Below are 22,144 nucleotides of genomic sequence, written 5' to 3'. Positions count from 1 at the left end.
TGAATTAGATTTAGTATTCTTCAAAAGAAACTAAATTTTTTCAGAAGTATTGAAAAGTTATTTCCTCAACTCCTGTCCCTAAAAGAATGTCACATGTATCTACGTTAAACTATTGGTAAAATTTTAGTGGGTATTGAAATTTAGGTTATATGTGTATAAGGATATTTGAATAGAGAGAACTATAAAAATAGCAACAACAAAAAATTTTTTTAAATTATGTTTTTTAACCTAGGAAAGGCTTATAGGTGAGCAGAAAGTATATTCTGGAGGCTGTAGAAGCACATTAGAGAATGCAGTATTAAAAACTTTAAAGTAGTTTTTTCAGAAAGCACATTCACCTGGTCCCTGCTGTTCCCTCAGGGCAGATGAGCACTGTATTTCTCTTGACCTTGAGTTAGGCCTAAGGGAGCAAAAATCAATATTAAACCATAATGGCAGGAGAGCCAGATTAGGGTGTCTGTTTTTTTCTCTTGCTGCTCTTATTTTAGGAACTTGATCTAAAACAAACAAATGAGGTGCTATCTTTATTTTGAAACTCTCCAGAGAGGCCTACAACCTTCTACCACATGTTTATTTAAGTGACCTTTAAGTGATCAGAAAATTTTCATGTTACGATTATTAAACTGTTACTTAATTTAAAAATTAAATAGTTACTGCACTCTAAGATTGTGAGTGTTCTGATATCAAATCTGGACTTTAAGAGTTTAGAGTGAATATAAGAGCAACATAGAAAGTTAATATCTTTTCTGTATAGCAACACTGTTTAGAAAATGAATAGGAAAAAAGTCCCATTTTACAAAAGCAACAAAAACTTTAAATATCAACCTAAGAAAAAATGTGCAATCCTTATATTGAAGAAAATGATGACACTTACTGTAGGACTTAAAGGAAGACTGAAATATACAGAAGGAAATACTGTGTTCCTGAATAGGCTGATTCATTGTTTTAAACCTACTAGCTCTTCCAAAATTATCTATACATTCTATTTAAATCCCTAATGAAATTCCAATTATTTTTTTTAAAGACTTATTTTTTTTAAGAGCAGTTTTAGGTCTACAGCAAAATTGAGTGGAAGAGATTACCCATATACCCCCTTTCCCCCACATGCACAGCTTCACCATTTATCAACATCCCCCACCAGAGTGGTACGTTTGTTACAATTGATGAAGCTGCATTGACACTTCATCACCCAAAGTCCATAGTTTACGTTAGGATGCATGTTAGGTATTGTACATTCTATGGGTTCGGACCAATGTATAATGACATAGTCTCATAGAGTAGTTTCACTGCCCTAAAAATTCTGTCATTTTTTCCTAAACATAACATGAAATTGACTTTAGAATTCATCTATAAGAGAAAATGCTTAAGGAAAGCCAAGGAAAATTTGAAAATGTTGGGCATATGTGAATGGCTGAGCCTGGTTCACATGCCTGGGTTCTAGGTGCGTGAGAGACTAGAGGAGGGTGTATGTGGACTTCTTGGCTTCTGTAGGGTGTGGTGGATTTTCTCTCCCACCAACATGTGCCTTGTGGAGGGTTCTTCCATCATAGGTACTGGGCAGGTCCTCTTCAAAAACTAACAAAGTACAGACACCTAGTACTACAACTCATTATAATAGCTACTACTGCCACACGGAGAGTAAATGGCTTAGTTTTTTAGATTTTTTTTTCCCTACTGGCCTACAAGAAGTGAATAATTTTATCTAACATCTATGATGTAATCAAAGTTTATAGTTGATAGTGTTTTTGTTTTTTCTTTAAATCCTGGAGATTTTGGCTTCACTCTGGAAGCATGAGATGGGCAAGGCCATTGTGCCCTCCCTGGCAGGGGCTGGTCCTTCTCACTGTCTGTGTGCCTTCTCCTGCTCTTTGCCAATCTTGAGTCTATAATGTTTTACCCTGTCTAACTCTACTATTCAGTATTGGTGTGAAAGTTGAGGCAGAAGAGCAAAGTTCAGCGAACTTTTAGTTGTGGTACTGCCTCAATTAAAATATAGTCTGATTAAGGAAAAGTTTCTTAATATTCCACAGTGATAACTGTTTACTAGTCTTTTCCTTTCACTTTATTTGTGTTCTTTTTTTCAGCAGTGGGGGGAGGGAGCTTAGTTTGAAGCAATTTATTAAAAAATTTTTTTTTACCTTCACCCTTCCATTGTTCAAACCCAGGTGGTTGGCTGATACACTTGTAATGGTGTTAATTAAGGCAGCAGATAGTCTCTAAGCCTGCATATGTACTGAATTAATCTGTTGGCTTTGCATCTTATTCTTCACTTTGGGTTTGAAGTAAAAGGAAGCTGTTTGCCTCTAAAGTTTAAAAGCCATTGACGTGATTGTTAAAGTTGGTATTTTAAGCTGTTCCAGGCTGCAGTCTGGCTTTCAGAGGTACCTTCTAAAAATGCCTCAATACAAATGATGCTTTGTTTTATCTGGAAAATATGAGGCTGCTTTTGATTATTCTGTACTGCATTGCCCATTTTCTGTGGTTGTGGACTATTATTTAGGAATTTAGTGCAGTGACTGTCTTGCTGAGCTATGGATATTTGGTATCTTCTTGTTAGCAGACTCCAAAAATGTTTCCCAAGCAACAAAACAAGCAGAAATAATTCTGTTTAAAGGTATTGTATTCCTCTTTAACAGGGCATTTAAATAAATTCTGCCAAATATTAGGACATGATTTAAACATAGACTGGAACCAGGCTTAGTTTTAAAAGAAGCAGGAATGCTGTTGGTTCCCTCATCTGTTTTTCTCTTTGTCCCTCAAACATGTTGCAAAGTCTAGAAGAAGCACAGACTTTGGAATTGGAGGACACATATTCATATCCCAGCTTGATCACCTCCCAGTTAACTTGAACAAATTTCTTAACCTTGCTAAACTACCCTATAGGGATGTTGTCAGGCTTAAATAAGAGAACCTTTCTATAAATGTGTCTAGCTTGACATTTGGCTTCTGCCAGATATTCAGTACATCTTTTCTTTCTTGAGAAAACTGTGTGGTACCTTAAGGAACAAATAAAACCCTTTTAAAACTTCTTGTTTCTTCCCTGTTGAAGAGAAGACAGGACTGATCTCAGACAAACAGTGATGTTATAGAAGCTTCTTTCCGTGACTTTTCTATTCCCAAATACTTATCTGCCATTTACTTTGTATGCTAAAGGCTGTTCTCTCATCTTTGTTCTTTCCCCAATAACAAAACTGGGAAAGCTCTGAGTCTGCTGTATGGTAGTTTATACTTTGAAAATTATTCATTTTTCCTTTTAGCCTCTATCAAGTGCTTGCATTTTTATCCTTTTTCTTTGGGAAATTAAACTAAAAGACTTTTTCCTTTGCTAAAGAGATGTCAGGAGTTGGCAAGCAGTTTTGAAAATAGATTTCTAAGTACGATTTATAAAATTTCATGTCAACACATCCTTTATGAGTGAAGCTCTTTATATATGGAATGCCCCTATCCCCCATCCTCTTTGTAGCTTTTCCATATGTTTTAGGGAAATACAAAGGATGAAAGAGAGGAGGAAGGCAGAAAATACTGAGCATTTCTCATGTGTCAGTCTTCTGCACATAATGGACCAAGCTGAACTGTCTGTTCTCTGGGGGGAGTGTACTTGGAGAAAAAGCTCTGGACCCAGAGGAAGGGGAACTCAACCAGGATCTTCCACTTTTTATGGCCAGTATGACCTCTAGCAAGACACAACCTATCTGAATCATCATAAAGGATATGGCAAAACTCTCAAACAACACTTCTTTCCTTGGGTGCCTGTTTGTATGTATATGTGTAAATGACTAAATGCAATAGAAAGCTTAATTTATAATAGGGGAATTAAAATTAGCAATTCATAGTCCACATTTTAATTATCAAATTTAATTTCATTTTACAAAATTTTTTTTCATTAAATCTGCTTTTCTGTAAAAAACAAAGGTCTTACTTTGAATAGACCTAGTTTTCAAACAGCTTTGTCTATGTGTAGCTTCTTAATTCCCATAAAAAACTTCATATTTGAATTTTCATGTGATCTATTTGCACTTCCTAGAAGGGAAATCCCAAGGTTTTCTTTCTACTCTACAGAAATGTGAATAAAAAACTTGACTTCATTATAATATACTGGCAAATGTAGTTCATGAGTGGGGAGGTAAGCTACTAAAGAGTTTGAGCATATTGACTTCTGTTCCATGGAGTATGATCTAAACTTGTTATTCCTCCACAGAGTCTTAAGGGGATGGGGGCTTTGACCTTGCATTTGTCCTGCAGTTGACGAGGATGGCCTCAGAGGTAACCAGTTGGGTTGTCCTAACTATAGCCTGAGAAACCCTTATTCACATTTAATATCATGGAAGTAGAAAGTAGGATCTGTGTCCCTCCACTCTCTTTCACACCCCTTCCTACCTTTGGTGGTGGACTAGTTAAAACATATCAGCCACTAGAGTACCAATGGAGACGCTGAGTTCTTATCCTGTCGACTGGTGACCACAGCACTGTCTTAGGGGTAGTGATAAAAAATATATATATATATATACCCGAGCAGCTGGTTTTAATTTTTCTCTCTCCTAAAGTTTGTTTATATCAGACAGTTGCCCACTTTTTTAAGGGAGTTCGGGAGCATCAAACTGCTAGATTTAGTACCTGATGATGTTCTTTGTGCCCTGGGACTGATGATGTCTCTAATGTGAGACATGCACAGAGATGGCTGTAGTGGTTTGAACTCTTGCCTAGAGTTTTCATAGATCATGGCTGACTGCAGAGGCCAAGAGCCTGGATGTGAACTCCAGGTTCAGGATGGAAAAGAATCACTTGCACACAGCTGTCTGCCTGATGATCGTACTTCTGTTTCACCTCCCGAAATTGCGCAATTTATGTTAATACACCCCTTCTTTGTGAGGGCTTGTCTCCCCAACACCTCCCAAAGCAAATTTTCTGTATAACTTTAGTTATCTAGAAAACTTCCAAGTACTGCATGTTAGAAATATTTTTTGATAGTATATTTTCTTGTTTTCTTAGCCTGTAACAAAATACTATAGACTGGGTGGCTTAAATAGCAAATTCATATCTCACAGTTCCGGAGATTGAGAGTCTGAGATCAGGGAGCCAGCATGGCTGGGTTCTGGAGAGGGTTCTCTTTCTGGCTTCTAGATGGTAGACTCCTCCCTGTGTCCTCACATGGTGAAGAAAGAGAGGGCAAGCTCTCTAGGAGTGCTCATCCCACCATAAGGGCCCCACCTTCGTCTAACCTAATCACCTAATCTGCCGTCATCTAACCTAATTATTCTCCAAAGGCTTCCATCTCCAAATACGTCACTTTGGGGATTAGGGCTTCAGCATATGAATTTTTTTTTGGGGGGGGGACAATTCACTGATAGCACTTTATTCTGATTATAAGTGTAATACAATATTTCACTGATTATAAAACATGCCATTATTTTATGAACTACTAAGGAAGAAAAAACTGCTGTCAATTGAACTGCCATAATACTTCATCACTTAGAATGTTATACTTCAGATTTCCTTTAAACTACTTTAGAGAGAGTTGTTTTATTCATCTCACTCTTTTTCATAAAATAAAAGGAAAATATAAATGAAACAAACTGGTTAAGGAATTTTAGAAAATTTATATTCAGATCCTGATTCTTCTCATTTTTTTTTTTTGCCATTAAGAGCACTGGTGATGCAGTTTTTTGTCTTTCCCCATTTTCTCTAGGATTTTCTTCCCAGCTGCAGACATCTGTTCTGCAAGTTTGATGCCATCCCTTTCATGATCTCTAGTATGGATCGAATTGTCCCCCCTAAAAGTTTAATGTGTTGGAAGCTTGGTCCCCACTGTGACAGTGTTAAGGTGGGAAGTCCTGTTATTGTAATTGAAAGGTGGGGCCTTGAAGAGGTGGTAAGATTGTAGGACCATGCCACAGTGAATGGATTAATAATGGTGATCAGGGGCATAGTTTGGAGGGCTTTAAAAGGAGAGCATAGGAAGAGTCTCTCTGCTCCACCGTTTTCTGCCATGTGAGACCCCCACATTGTTGTAAAACCACCACCAAAGAAAACCATCACCAGAGGTGTTCTCTGGACTTTGGACTTCCCAACCTCTGAAACTGTAAGCAATAAATTTAATTTTCTTATAAATTACCCAGTTCCAGGTATTTTGTTATAAGCAACAGAAACAGACTAATACAATCTCAAAATGAGGCTTTCCAATAAAATCCAGAGCTCTTATCCCTTCCACAGTGGCCCTGGAGTGGTTTGTTGACTGGTCACTACTCCAGATGTCATAACGCAGATTTGCAGAGGCAGTGACTGCCACATTCCAACCACTGCCTGGCGTGAGAAATTGTAAGATATCATCAACTATTAAATACTGTTCTGATTGTACCATATTTCATTGATTGTAAGACACACCATTATTGTATGTACTACTAAGGAAGAAAACACTGCTGTCAGTTGAACTGCCAGCATACTTTATCACTTAGAATGTTCATTATACTTACGATTTCCTTTAAACTTCTATAGAGCTGTAAAAATGAGAATAAATACGGTTTTTGAATCAATGCCGAATATGCTCATTGTAGAAAATGTGGAAAATACTGATAAGAATAAAGAAAAAAACTGGGCCGACCTGTGGCTCACTTGGGAGAGTATGGTGCTGATAACACCAAGGCCACAGGTTTGGATCCCTATATAGGGATAGCCGGCGAGCTCACTGGGAGAGCGTGGTGCTGACAACACCAAGTCAAGGGTTAAGATCCCCTTACCAGTCCTCTTTAAAAAAAAAAAAAAAAAAAAAAAAAGAATAAAAGAAAAAACCAAGATTCTTTTGCTTTATCCTTTTTAAATATAATATCATTAGTCTTTGAAAAATGCCTAATATTTTATTGTACTAATATACCATAATTTTATTTGGGTTCGTTTTGTTTCTATATTTTTCTCATTCATTAAACCATCTAGAAAATACATACCTTTGTATTGCTAATTATTTTAGTAGAATGTTTCCAGGCATGGGATTAATAGTGAAAGGAAATGAACTTTTTATAAGCTCTTGGTGCCTCTTGCCGAATTGTTTTCCAGAAATGTTGTATATCGATTGCCACCTGTGTAAGCAGTATGTGAGTGTGCCTGCTTGCATGATTCTTACTAGCATTGGGTATATCATGGATTTTAATAATCGTTACCAGTTTTATAGGTTAAAACATGTATTTCGTTGTTTTTAATTAGCATTTCTTCGAGGTTGGTAGAATTCTTTAAGTATTTAGTGCTCATTTATATTTCCTCTTCAGTGATTGTCTTTTTATGCTCTCGAACATTTTTTTGTGTTGGGAATATGAAAAGCCTATCAGTCTGGTTCTTTCCTTTTCTTAGTGTGGCTCTTGGTGTGTAGTAGTGGGGTTGTTATATAAAGTCACTTAGGGAATTTTTGCTGAAGTCACTGGTGAAGCTGCCTGTGTTCGATGGATAAGTGTCTGTATTGTTTAAAAATTTCATGTTTGGGCTAAGGCTAGAGATGCACTAGTCTGATTGGCTTATATTCAAGAAATTTAGAGAGACCAAAGTAAAATAAAAACAACTAAAATGAGTCATCAGTTTACCCACAGAACTTGATAGCTATGCCTCTGTGAACAGCCAAAAAAGTCAGAGTGCCTCCTCCTACCTAGATGTGCTGGAAGCTTGTCTCCTGGTGAGTTCCTAATGGCAGGCAGGGGTAGTGCCAGCAAAATCTCCTTAATAAATTGCTGTATTCATAAGTGTAAACTTTTATCCATGACTGCATATTCTTGGATTATTATGTGTAGGGATTCTTTTTCAAACTAGGATAAAGAAATGATATTTTTAAAAGTTTTAGATCTTAGAAGGATCTTAGAAGTTGAGTTCAATTTCTTCATTTTTTTGGAATAATATTTGGAACAGAGGCATTGGCAACTGCCCCAAGTCATATAGTTAGTTAAAGCAAAGATGAGATCAGAGTAGTTTTCGATTCCAAATTAGTTGTCTACTATGTCTCTGGCTGGCCTCCTCCTTTTATCTCTTGTGCTGAGTAAATCTAAAGGAAAACATATCTCTTTTTGTATCTCTGTCCCTGAGATAGAAGATAGTAGATTTCTTTTATGGTTATAATTTCTCTCTTCAGGGATGTTTATTTTGATTTTTTTTTTCTTTTTTCCCGGAAGGATTATTTCTGAGATTGTTGCATGGTCTTAACCTAGACTCAGAGTCACCGAGTAATATTTCTATTTTGTTTTCTGTATCTTAAAGCCAAGTTCTACTTCGTATCCTTGAGACTGTTATAAATCCATCCTATTCTGAAACCATTTTTTTGTAAAGCCATTCAAACTTCATAAATGTAATGTTAAATACATATATAGTGCACAGTTATAAAAAAAAAAAAGCTATATAATGGTGTTAAGGATAAAGCAAAAAACAGACATTCTCCCCATTTCTTCCCTGCTTCCTTTTTCACTCCCCAAAGGCAATTCATGTTAACAGTTTCTTATATGATCTTTCTAGATATTTTCTATGCATATATGAGCAGATGTACACACATCTATACATATGTACGTCCTTAAGAAACCTTACATGGACTTTATAATGCATTTTATTCTGTAAATTATGATGTTGATTGAATGCCTGAAAGGCCATCCCAGAGTGACAGAAGAAGCAGCTGCTCTATGATAATATTGGGGGACCTGAACACACCTCTCAGCTTTGGACAGATCATCTAGGCAACAGATCATCTAGGTAACCCATTACTCTTTCAGAAGGAGAGAAGAAATCTAGGGTTATCAGTGGTGGAAGGGGTGGGGAGGAAGAGGAGGATAGGGAGAGATTGGACAAGGGGCATAAAGAATAAGTACAACATATGTCAACGTTAAACCCCTAAAAATATGTATAATCAATTTGATTCAATAAAAAACATAGAATAAAAAAGAATACTAAATACAGAAAAAATGTCATGATTAACAAAAAATATATTTTTTCATATTAGCACATACCAATATATAGGCTTCTAAAAAGTTGCTCAGTATTACATTGGGCTAATATATACGGTAGTTTATTTCGTTTTCACCATTATAGATGAACTCCAGAGTGAATCTCTTTGTATATAACTGCCTGTGCTTTCATAAGGATAGTTATAAGAACACTTATTGGGTAACAAGTTTGTTTATAATTTTTCTAGATTTTAAGTTGTCCTTTGAAAAGTGGTGTTGAATTTAGTTTCACCAGCAGTCTATGAAAATACTTGTTTATTCAAGTTCTTACCAAAATAGTATGATAGGCAAAAATTGGAACTCATTGTTTTAATTACGCAATTCTTTAGAATGAATTAAAACACATTTTGTGTTCATTGGCCATTGAAATCCTATTTCTGGTTTTGTATCCTGGCTCTGCAGCTTACCAGTTGTGTGAACTTGGCCAAAATACTTAGCTTTTCTGTGCCTAATGTTTTGCTTATGAGGATTAAATAAATTAATATTTACAAATTGTTTAAACTCTTGCTTGGCTCATAGTATATGATAATACTTCAAAAAGCTTGTCAAAAATAAATAAAAATATAAATTTATTACTGTTCTGCCTAATCATTTACCTATTTTTCTATCGTATTCAGTAGCTGTTTTATTTTAACATTTGGTAAGTGATTAGTCATTGATAGCTTGCTAGTTAAAGTTCTAAGCAAGGCAAATATGTGTCATGTTCAATTTTGAATTATAAAGGCTAAAAAGATTCATCTAAGTCATCCTTCATATTTGATAAAAATTAAGTAAAGGATTTTGTATTGTTAAGTTCAGTGTTGAAAACTGACTGAGAGGTTACAAATCATTATTTCAGGGAGGTCAGCTCTCTTTAGTTCCCTGCTTCGTGTGTGAGTTTTAATGCTGCTAATCTGGTTAAGCCTCTTAGAGCCACATCCTTAGCTCTAAGATTCTAAAGATTATAGATTTTGGATGGTCCCCCCCACCCCCACCCCCCCAGCCATTAAATTGTTGCCATGGTTAATAGACTTCCCCAAACAGTACCTTAAATCCCTTCTGATTTATGGAAGTAACATCTTAAAGATGAATGAGAACTCTCCTGGTATGGCTTCAAAAAACCTAGGTGAGAGTCCCAGTTTGAATGTACTAGTAGTTCTCTTTAGGTTTTATTTTTTTCTGAAGCTCAGTTTTCTTGCCTGTAAAGTGACACAAATAATCTCTATTTGTGCCATGTAGTACCTATAAGGGTCAAGTGAAATGAAGTCCTTTTTTCTTAGACTTCAGGCACAATAATGTCAAAGGTGGGAATTTTTATTTTTTAACCACATGATATTTTTGGTTTTAGAAAATGCTCGTTAAGCAAGGAAATTATACTTGTACAAATATTTAAATTTGTATCAGGAGTTTCTGATACTCAAATGTTGTGGGGGAGGGAGTGAGTTCTTTCTTACTCAAGATACGAAAGAAAGTAGGAAGTGAACCACAGTTCACCAGAAGGTGAATCCTCTGGAGAAAATACGGCAGTACTTATGAAAGGTTGTTCTTCATTGAGTGCTTACTGTGTATCAGAGTGCTAAATGCTTATAAATAATCAATATCTTAGAGTAGAGGTTAAAGAACTAGCTTAAGACTACACAGTTACTAAGTGACAGATCCAGAATTCGAACCCAGTTTGTCTCCAAAGCCTATGTTCTGGGCGGTAAGTAGAGCAGCCAGGCTGCTTGGGTTCAGTTTCCACCTCAAGTTGCTTAACCTCACTGTGTTTCAATTTTTGAACCTGTAAAATGGGGATAACAACAGAATCTGCTTCCTCTCGGTTGGTGGTTGCAAGGATTGAATGAGTTAAAGTGCTTACAACAGTGTCTGGATCACAGTAAGCATTTTATAAATGTTTGCTTTATAATTTATTATAATTTCTATAACATTCTGGTTTGCTTTTCTGCCTCTTGACAACTCTCCTTTAGACTTTAGTAAATGGTGGCATCTTGGATGTTTTTGTTTCCTTTGCTCACTTGTCTGTGTGGCAGACATGACCCCTGCCATTCCATCTGGTTCAGATGGAGGACAGAGCTGTGGTAATAGGCAAGTCCTTTGCAGAGTGCTGTAGGGACGGTTGATGTAAACAGTCTGGGAGGGCATGCGTTTGCTAGGAGACGGAAAGGGGCGGGAGTATGATGCCTGAATGCAAGGCTCTGAAACCAGAAGATTGTATGTCTGCAAAGATGTGTGTGTGTATTCAAAGGTGTTGTGCATGTATGATCCAGTGATCACCTTGGTTTTACAAGAATGGGCTCTAGTGTATTATGTGGTGTGGTGATTCCTAAACCTGGCTGGTTCACTTAGGCACTTGTGGCTCAGATTTCTGCAAAACCTACTGAATCACTTACTGGGGATGGGACCTAGGCATCTGTGGTTTTTTTTTTTAATGATTTTTGAATGGTTAGCCAGGTTCAGGAACCACTGGTTTAATCCTGTGTCTCTGCAGGGCCAGCCCCAAGCAGCCATGTATGTGTATGTGATTTTGAAAACTCTTAGGAAAAAGAGTATCCCTGCATTATCTTGTAAACCCTGTTCTTGGCAGTCCTATAGAGATGAACTTGAAGTACAGATATATAAGCAGATGAGTGAGAGGATTCCATTACAGAAATAACAAGGGACAGGATTTGATCAAAGTAATTTGTCAGTATATTTCATTTGGTTCCTGTGCTTATGCCAATTCCTTGTCAACATTTGCTTATTCTCATACTTACACTTGCAAGTTTGATACACAAAAATTAATAGCTATTGAGTATAATTTTGATGTTTAACTTACATGCCACTTTACAGAAACTGTTAGAAGGCTCTTTTCCCAGAGTGATACTCAAAGAATGAATGAAGTGAGTAACTCACATTCCATTTTATATTTGAGAAATCATGATTAGAGTGGAATGTTAATATGGTTAGCTGTAGTTAGACAATATTGACATTGTTGCTAAGATGTTTTACCAGACATGTCATTGAGGCTGCTATTTTGAAAACTGAGCAGTGATTGTGTGTGTGTGGCAGTGATGGAGCTGAGGATATTGTAAATAAAATACATAAGATACATACAAATAAGATACAAAAAAATGCAAAGTCATCTCCCTCTCTCCCCCACTCCCTGCTCCCCAATACTTGCCTGAAAAGGGCATTGTTAAAGGGCCACATATACAGAATTGACTTAGTTTGCTTCTTTCTAGAATATGAACTGGATTGGTTGTATTGCATTTTTTTAATGAGTTTTTTGTGGAGAAGAAACTTTAAATGCTGCCTAGAAGCTGTTAGGCATTTTTTCCAAAATGTTTATAGATCCCATTTTCCTTGTAAAGAGTTGAAATAAGATAAGTGGTAGCCAGCTCTCTTTTATTCTCTTCCTTTCTCTTGTAACGAGGCCTGTTGGCAGCCAGCTTTTCTGATGGGACTGCCAGAGTTTGGATTTGAGTAGTTAGTGAGGGGGCGGTGTACTGGTTATGGTATTGTTCTAAAAGTCTTTTTCCCTCCACTTATTTTTCCACCCCCAAAATGTCAGCATGCCCAATATGACAGAATGTTCCTGATGATTATCATTAAGAGAAACATGACTTGCTAAATTATCTGTGGATAACAGTCAGAATTTCTTAAGCATTAAACTGTGCTCCATGCCCAGGATACACATTGGTTAGGGAATCTACTATCTGGGACGACAGCCCAGTGTGATACTGTGATTAAGAGTTCTGACTCTGGAGTCAGATTGCCTAGGTTCAAATCTGGATCACTCACAGGCCGTGGGACCCTAAGCAACTTACCTAGCCACCGCCTCATCCCCCACAAGCCTTAGTTTTTTCATCTATAATAAGACAGCAATGACAGCATCAGCATCTACAAGCTCTGGCAGTAATTGTGTATAATTGAGATGGAGAAAGGCTTTAGGAATCAGATATCCTGTGGGTAGTTGTGGTCCCTGGGCTGCTTCATTGCAAGGTTTTGGGGCACCACTGACATAGATATGGCATTTGCAGCATGGTAGTTCCTATCGTTGTCATTTCTCACTTCACCTCCAAAAAAGTTTTGTGGAAAAAGTAATTCTCTATTTGCTGTAAATTAAGAGTCTGTATTAGTGTTATTTTTGAGAGAGTTTAGTGTTAAGAAAAGTGTTAATTGGTTGAGATTGGAGGTTGAAGGCAGGGAGGTCAGAGTGTAGACAGCTGGGGCAGGGAGGTTCCTTTCAAGTACTTTGAAGTATATAGGGTAAGGCCCTGGATCTTGGCTCTGTGGTGGCTGTAGGGGGATGTCTGTCCAGATGACTGTGAGAACAATCAACAGGGAAGACTGTCTAACATCAGTAAGACTGGGATATGGGCAGTTTGAGTTGGATGGACAAAGGCATGTCTGAGCCAGGCAGATTGAGTAACAACAGTGGGCATAGCTCGAGGTGTTTGGATAAAGGAGGAGTGAGCCCTTTCTTCCTGGGGAGGAGGACTCATGAAAACAGGAACCTCAGGCACTTGACAGGTACTGAGTGGAGCAGCTTGGTGGGGAACCTCTAGAAGTAAAAGGAGATGCATGTAGATTGTCAAATAAATGTTTATTGGAAAATAGTATTTTATCTTATAAAACATTCTCATTTATAAAAAGTGTCAGAATCTATGTCAAACTGAAAATGTAAAAGGGAAAAAAATCCCTACTTCCATCACCTGAGGAATAACCACCATCAGCAATTTATTGAGCTTCCTTCCAGCTTTTAGTTGTGTATAATATTTTCCCATATGGCATATAAAAGATTGTGTGTACTGGCTTAAATGTTCCACATGGTTTTGAAAATGTTGATCATATGGTGAACTCTGAGGTTTCTTTTTTGTAATTTCAGTTTCTTGGCAATGAAAATGATCATTGTGATGTTCTGAGCTACTCTGCTTGTTTAGAGGGGTGGGTGGGGGTAAAGAGCATTGCCTGGTTGGTGTCCCAGTCATGTACAAAATGAGAGCTATTGTTAGCAAGTTCTGGCAGGGCAGCACCAGTTATTGTTTTAAGAAGTTGCCAGATAAGGTAAGGGATTCTTTCTGCACCATGGGGAGAAGGATATGGTTCAAAAAGCACATTTCCTGAGCGAGAAGGGAATAGAAGAGACAGCTGAGTGAAGTGCTGGAAGGCCAGGATTGAGTTATAGAGTTTATTGCATTTTTTTAAAACCGTAATGTCCCCACTGTTGAGTAGTCCATTTTATTCTTAAGTAACTTTTTTTTTCCTTCGGAAGGGTAAATATGGGCTATGCATTTTCTGAGCCTTCACGTATCTGAGAAAGTTTTTTGATTGATGCTGCACATAATCAAAAACTTGGTGTAGTTTTAGAAGATTTGGTCATGCTGTTCCCTCCCTCAAGTTTGGTAGATGTTGCATTTTGACTTCTGGCTTTTGGTGTTGCAGGGGAGGAGTGTTGTGGGTTGAATTGTGTCTCCCCCAAAAGATATACTGAAGTCCCAATCCTTGATACCTGTGAAAGTGACCCTGCTTGAAAATAGGGTCGTTGTAGATGTTATCAAGTTAAGATGAGGTCATACTGGATTAGGGTGGGCCCTAAATCCAAAACGACTATCTTTAGAAGAGACTAGACACAGAAGCAGAGAGTTGAGTGGTATGTCTCTAAGCCAAGGAATGTCAAGGATTGGGGCAAGTCCAGAAACTAAGAGAAGCGCATGGCCTAGACTTTTCCCTAGAGTCTTCAGAGAGATCATGGCCCTGCCCAACACCTTGACTTTTAACTTGTAGTCCCCAGAAATATGAGAAAGTAACTTTCTATTGTTTAAGCCACCCAGTTTGTGGTGCTTTGTTACAGTAGCTCTAGGAAACTAACACAAGAAGTCTGAGGGCAGTCGCATCATGGTTTCTTTCAACGCATCATGGTTTCTTTCAAAGTCCCTACGGTTTTGTATTCTGTTAAAAATTTTTAAAAATACTTACCTGGATGCCTGTGATAGTTTTTTCTTAACCTTTCGATTTAAAGTTTTGCCAGATTAAGTCTAGGTGTAGGTCTCTTTTCAGGGAAGTAGCCCAGGGCTTGGTGGGTCCTTTTTATCTTTATTCCTCAGTTCATACACAAAAATTTTTTTTTATTAATTTATCTTATTCTCATTTTTTTTCAGAAACATCTTTTTTCGTATCTGTAATCTTTTCTCACATTGTTCAAGTTTTTGCCCCTTCCTTCTGCATCCTGGGTAAACCTTCTGAGCTGATTTTCTTTGTCATTGACTGGATTTTCTTTAGTGTTAATTCTACGTTATGGCTTGAACTATAGAGCATAATTTTTGTTATTGCTTTTTAAATATCCTTGCTTTTCTTTCCTTATCTTTAATAGGCTATAGTGTAGACATATAGCATATCTTAGGCTATAGTATAGATTAAGTAATCAGAAAAGAAGCACTGTATGAAGGGTATACAGGCCGTGCTCTCATCCTGTGGTCTGTTGAGGGTGCCTAGTAGCTGACCAAATTTTGTCTCAGTCTTCTTTGAGTCTTCAAGAAGATATTCCCTTTCCTTTCACTAATAAGCTATCTGTTTTCTCAGTACCCCACCACTGATTATTTTAGGGGGGTGTTTGGAGGAGGCTTATCGAAAGAGAAAAGTTGTAACCAGCTGCGTTACCCTTATCAGGATCTGTCAATTCCTGCTGGTAGGCATGGGGTGGAGATGGAGCTGACTCCAGGGAAAATAGCCATTGCACATCTTCCCCTCCACGAAGGGCTGGGTTGGGCTGGGCTGTGCTGTTTAAATAGACTGGAGCGAGAGGTTAGGCCACCAATTGTATGTTGCAACAACAAAGGGCGTTCCTTTGTTATACTTAAAATTACTGGGAATTCTTTCCTTTTCTGGCAGTCCCTTATCTTTCTGTATGGTTTTTTATAGTTGTGAGTTTTGTCTTTTACTTTGCAGTTACAGACATTTTACTGGAGTGTTGGGAGAGGCTCTGTTGGGACTGCCAGCCAGATGCAGTTTTAAACCAAAACAGGAGTTCGTGCTTTTACCCCCTGGGCCTACCTACAGCCCACCCGCTTCCGCAGCTAGCTGTTCTCCCTCTTCCCTTTACCTCTTTATTCCTTGGTCCTGTCTTGCCTCATTTCTTTCTCTTTTAGCATCTGCTTTCTTCCATACCCACTACCTCACCCCACCCCCATGCCTGTCTTTCCCTACATTGTCTGTGTCCCCGTGTGAGTGTACATCCTTAAGTGCACCCAAACTCCAGGCTGTGGAAGGGAGACAGAGAGAAGAAACACGTGCCTATGCAGAGCCCACCTATGATGGCAGCGCCTTGTGCCCAGTGCTTCAGAGTGGGGCACCCACCCTTCAGAACAGGGCGCTGGCACTCTTCTTCCTCCCGTGTCCTGTGTCCACCTTGGCCAACTGAAAACGAGCTCACCTTGGAGCAGGAAGTGCCACACATGTCATTTTGAGCACATACTTTGTTGAATAGAACTTTATTTCATCCACTTGCTAAGTTAGGCTATAACAGGTGGCCCATTTAGCCTAAAGATCTTCACATCTACACATGGCTCAAAACTAGGGAATATAAATTTAAATATTTATAGGAAACATATACACATCTAAAAAAAATGTAAACCATATAAAAGTGTATACCTCCCATCCATGTTCCCAATTGGTCAGTTCTTATTTCCAGAGGCAGCCACTGCTACTAGTGTTTTTCTAGAGAACCTCCATGCATGTAAACATATTTATATATGTAAACATACAGTGTATATGCACGTGTATATATACACATTCAAGGAATGAACATTTTGAGTAACGGAAACTTTTATTTTAATGGTCTGCATGGTTGAGTATTCCCTGAAGTTCCTTTTTCTTTCATCTCTCCCACCTCTTTGTTTTGTGATAGGACTTCAAACATTTCAGATTTTTTGACCACTTTTCTGCCTCCGTGGTTCTCCATCCTGGCTACACCTGAGAATCACATGGAGAGCTTTGAATACCATTGCCTGAGCTGTGTGTCAGACCAGCTACAGCCTCCCAGGCAAGGCTCAGGATTCCTGCCGTGTGGACGGCTTGGGAACTACTGCCGTAGTGGTTGTGGGTCTGCAGAGCTACAGGATTCGAGCTGTGGGATGGTCTACGGGACTTGTGGACCTGGGGAATGAGTACAGGCTGATAAGGAAATATAGGATAATGAATTCCATGTAGATTTGAGATGAATCCTGCCAGGCTGCTTTTGAGCCCAGCTGGCCTGCTACTTCATTCTTCATCAGGGCCAGGCAGAGTGGCTGGACTTGGTGCTGTGTGTGGCAGGAATAGCACTCAGCACATCCACACTGCAGAAGCAGCAGGTCCAGATGCTTCAAGAGTTAACAAACATCCAGGAGCAAGTGAAGGGAGAAGAGACTGTTCAGGGTGTTGATGACTAAACATCTATTTCCGATCCACTTCACTTGTATGATGACAGCATACGGTGTGAGTGAAAGAAAATTAATGATCAGTGGGCCTGAGCACCTCCCTAATGGAGCGTTCCAGGAGCTAATTAACCAGCCAGCATGAAAAGTGAAAATAAATGAGGGAACAGGTTGTGTTTTACAGTGGCCCAGTACTGTGTGTAGACCTACATACACTATTTTTGGTTTTTCCTATTAAGTATACAAAACAACATAATGTCAAAAGCATATCTCAGTGGCCATCTCAAAGGGGAGCAGTACTGAGAACATAGACTATGGCTTCAACTGCCTGGGTTCAAACTCAGCTCTGACATTTGCTGGTGTCCTCAGGCAAGATACTTCTGTGCCTCGGTTTCCTCATCTGAGCAGGGTGCTTGTTAATAATAGCACCTACTTTGTGGGGTGGTTGTAAAGATTAAATGAAGTAGTATATATAAAGCACCTTAAAACCTGTTCTGGCACCCAGTACATCTAAAAAAGCATTCATTATTTCAAAGTGCCCCTCTCTGGGGTTTGGGGGTAGGAGTTTTTCTGAGGTCTTATGTTTTTAAAGCACAGAACCTCTTGCATGGTGACATGGCTTAAAGGAAAAACTCTGACAGTTAGGAATTGCCAGTCTGTTTACTCATCTGTTTCAGGGTAAAGCACATTTTTACATTTGGTTCTATAACCATTGAGTGTTAAGAGTAAACTGTGAGGATAGTATTTACTGATCTCTGTTTAGAATCGTCTTGGTGGGTTTTTGAGGACAAAAGGATAAGCTTGTCCTGTTGTCTAAGTTTTTCTGTACTCAGGGTGTTAACTGCTTTCTTGCCTCTTAGTGGTATTGTTTCTGAATTAGACATGATTGTGCAAATAATGTATTTGAAAATGTTTTTTTATCTTAACTTTCTTTTTGAAAATGCACATTAATGATCAGTAGCTCTGCCTGGATACTAGGAGATCCTATAAGACATAAAACAGTTTAAAGTGCTTTTAGTCACAGAGAGAGCTTTCTAAAGGGTCCAAAAATGAACCTGGATCTTGTGGAAGAAATCTTTTCCAATTTTCTAGGTTTCTGTAAATATATCTGAATTATGTATTTATAAAACCTTATGATGGAAAATATGTTTAAGAAACATTAGTGCACTCTAAGGTGGGGACTGCACAAAAGATGCCCTAACACATTTAATGCCCTAGTTAAATGTATTGCACAAGTCCCATTTTCTGGCTCTGGATAAACAGAACATCTTTCTCTTTTTATTCTAAACTTTCATCCCCCACCCCTACCACGCCACTTCAATGGCACAGTAAATGGAAATCTTACTTCCTGCCTCTGCGGACCTATTTACCTGAATGTCTAAGCTCACCCTTGCTTTTCTCAGGTCTACCCTTTCTGAAATATGCTGTTACTTTCATCTCCCTGCCTACGTGGCCCTTGTCTTCTAAAGCCTTCTCTAATCCTGTACTTTAATCTGCAATGCTGGACATTGCTATTCTGTATAGCTGCCTTTGAACATTCATCTCCCAGATTCACATTTTCTTTCATTATGAATTTAAATCCCTTTTCACCGTCTGTAATAGTGAAAAAAATTTAAAAAATAAAAAACTATTATCAAAACCCATTTCAGCCATTTTAAAATGCCTTATTGGATGGCTTTATCCCTTTTGATAATTCCATTATCTTTGCAAACTATGGCTTTAATGTATACTTCTGTGTATCTACTTATTTTTATTTATTATAAGCAGGGAGGACCTTATAAATGTCCACATGTCCTCGTGCCCTCTTTGGAATTCAGACAATCGGTGCTTTTAAAATAAGAAAAGGTGTGTGTGTGTGTGTGCATTCATATGCATGTGTGTGAATGGATGAATGGCAGAGACTGTATGTAACCTACAAAGCCTAAAATATTTACTATCAGGTCCTGTATAGCAAAACTGTGTTAACTCTTTATATATCTTACTCATTTAAAATGTGTCTGTTTTGGGGATCTCCGTTTTTTGTTGTTTTTCTTTTCTTCTTTTTTGTCAAAGGGAAGTTCTTAAATATGTAGAGTAGAGAGTTTGTTAGAGCCTGAGCTGGCTGATAGCGGGGAGGTTTTAGCCATGGCCCCTGGTCCTCAGGGTTAACTCCCAGGTCCCATTTCCTGTCCATGAGACAGTGGTATTGGACTGGATGCTCTGAGATGAAAAGCATGTTGGGGTGGGTGTGACTGTCCAGGGTGTGTAAATGTTCCATGGGAAACATCTGCCAGTGAGGCAAGAGGAGGCTTAGTAAACCAGTGGTCACTGATAACATGGTTTTCATACCCTGGAGAGGATGCATTGTCCTACCCGGCCTGGGCATGTCTGCTGCAGCAACAGGAAGGGTGATTGAAGTGTGCTTCCCATCACTTAATTGAGGTGGGGAATAAAGTAGGTCACAGTTAAAAGAAAACAACATCTATTCAAGGCTGAAAGAAATGTGCCAGCCGTGCTGGTTGTTGCAGCAAAACATCTTTAATTCCTTTTAAACCTCTTTAAGCATCTGCCGAGGAATGTTAAATCAACCAGAGCATTTCTGGTATCATGTTGCCCAGAACCACTATTGCGTTGTTCATGTGGCGTCATTGGGATGCTCTCAGTCTTTCTTTGACCTTAACCCCCTTGCCCTTGTGCAGTTAAAGCTCAGGGTTCCAGAGTGCTGTCTCCAGCTTCTGAGCTGCTGGATTACCTCACTTTGTGTCTCCTGTTCATACATAAAACTTCTCACACCACTTTGTGCCTTTCTAATGTAAGGAAGCTGGAAGTTAGGGATCTTTAATTGCCTCTGAACAACCAAATCAAAGACAGCAACATGTTTGGGACTAATATTATAGTGAGATGGCAAAGTAAACTTGAAATGGAACCCCCCCCCAAACCCCATCTCTGTGTCCCATTTTATGGCAGCCTGCATAAAATCATAGTATCGGAGCCCAGCTGCTGCAGAGGCTGAACGTCCGCATGGTTACTGCATGCTTTGGAAACTCATCCCTACCAGATTTGTAGTTAATGAAAATATTTGCTTTGCTTGATGTAAACAAAGTTTATGGGCAGAATTTGTAATTAGGAAACTCTTTAATTCTCTTTTACCCTTCAATCCCTAATTTCTTTTGTATCATGTTGGAGAATTCTAAGTACTTAATAAAATCAACCTTTTCTAAGTAATGATCTTTACTTTTTTATTTCTTGTGTTGTTATATGCATTTCTCCCTTCATTTGTGTCCTTATCCAAATTAAGGGACTTGAAGTCTGGGTTTTTATTTATTTTTTGTATAGGTCAGAAATACTCACGTGGGAGCGTAGAGACAGTCGGTGCCTTAGTGGCTTATCAGGCCATCCCACAGCCATTTGACTACCCAGGTCTATGATTTAGTCAATATCAGGAAAACCATAGGGCAATGTAGCTTTCTTCAAACCACATGGAAAACCAGTGTCATCTCCTCAAGGTCTCTCACATATCTTGTGTGTGGAACCCCCTGAGTTTGTGGGTTGTGGCTTCAGCTCTAAGTTTTTGTCTATCTCCTAAAGTTTTCTGCCTGAACATCCAGGACTCGGGTGACCCGAAGCCGTTCTTGTAGGCACAGCACTTTCATACTTTCTAACGTGAGAGTGAGGTGGTGGTGGGGACTGGTCATGAGAACCAGGTGTGGAACCAGAGAAAACACCTGTCCGTCTCTGCTCTCTCAAGTCTTGTCAGAGCGGCGGGCATTCAGCCCCAGGTCTGCTTTAACATCCATTTCATTGCCAGACAGTCAAAGGGGAGGCAGCCCAGAAGCTTCATGTGCTGGCTGAAGGCCTCCAGAGGTGGTCTAGGAGAGATTCCAGGCTCATTCACGGTGGTGGGAGACCGGCTTCTGTGCCCTGGGGTTGGTGACAGTGCCGGCTAGGGAGACAGGGTGGACAATGGTTGTAGGGGATCCAGGGTGGGGATCCCACTGCTGTTTACATGGATTCTCAGAGGCAAAAGCCTCTGACTCCTGCCTGCTTCCCTTCCTTGGGGGCAGAACTTTGTCTTGGGTATTTGCATGAATGTCCTTGTTTTTGTAATTCCACTGAGGGTTTTCTAGTAATCCTGTTTTTTTTTTTTCTTCAAATACCAGTCATTTGGGCAGTTAGTGATAAATCTTTAGTTTCTTAAGTTTGTTAAAACCCCTTCAATCATACCTGGCCCAGGTGAGACCAAAGTTACCTTTCTGACTTTGCCATCTTACCCATTGTGGAGCTCATGGATTTTCTGTTCACAATTCTGCTGGTTTTGAGTTAGTTCCTTTTGAAAATAAGGCATGAGCCCATCCCCCCAGGCCGTGGAGGGAGACTCCTCACGTGAAAAACAAGCACAGTGTTGCATTTAGAACTTGAAGGTTTGGGCTGCATCCCTTTTGAGCCTCGTACATGAAGATCTGTAAAAATTGAGCTTCCTGCCTGGCTAGATAGCTTTTCTTTCTCTTTCTCTTTCTCTTTTCTTTTTCTTTTCTTTCTATCTTTTTTTTTTTTTTTTTTAAAGATTTTAGAGTCAGGAAGGCATGGGGAAGACAAGTTGGATAGCTTTTGTCAGAGATTGGTTTGCTTGTGGAAAACTTTATGCATCTTTTCAATTCTGCTTTCTGTAGTTTAGAGCTTGAGGATTCTTTTTAATCATCAGGATAATGGTTTACCTTCTCTCCTTGCACATCCTCAGTTGCTTCTTAGTACATACTGGTGATTGGGGGCAACAGGAGGAAAGCATATTATCTATCTTTTTTTTCCCCCCTTTGGAGAGGCTAAGCCCAG

The 22,144-nt window shown here is 38.9% G+C and overlaps 1 protein-coding gene across 1 annotated transcript in view; it reads left to right on the top strand.

Moving 5' to 3' along the window:
• TANC1 (tetratricopeptide repeat, ankyrin repeat and coiled-coil containing 1) overlaps positions 1 to 22,144 on the top strand; it is a 146,146-nt gene that overhangs the window by 2,354 nt on the left and 121,648 nt on the right. The gene's annotated exons all lie outside the window — the stretch shown is intronic.

The sequence above is a fragment of the Galeopterus variegatus genome, unplaced genomic scaffold, assembly GCF_000696425.1.
Source record: "Galeopterus variegatus unplaced genomic scaffold, G_variegatus-3.0.2 Scaffold908, whole genome shotgun sequence".
In the NCBI taxonomy this organism is placed as follows: domain Eukaryota; kingdom Metazoa; phylum Chordata; class Mammalia; order Dermoptera; family Cynocephalidae; genus Galeopterus; species Galeopterus variegatus.
This window is presented reverse-complemented; position numbering and strand designations above follow the sequence as displayed.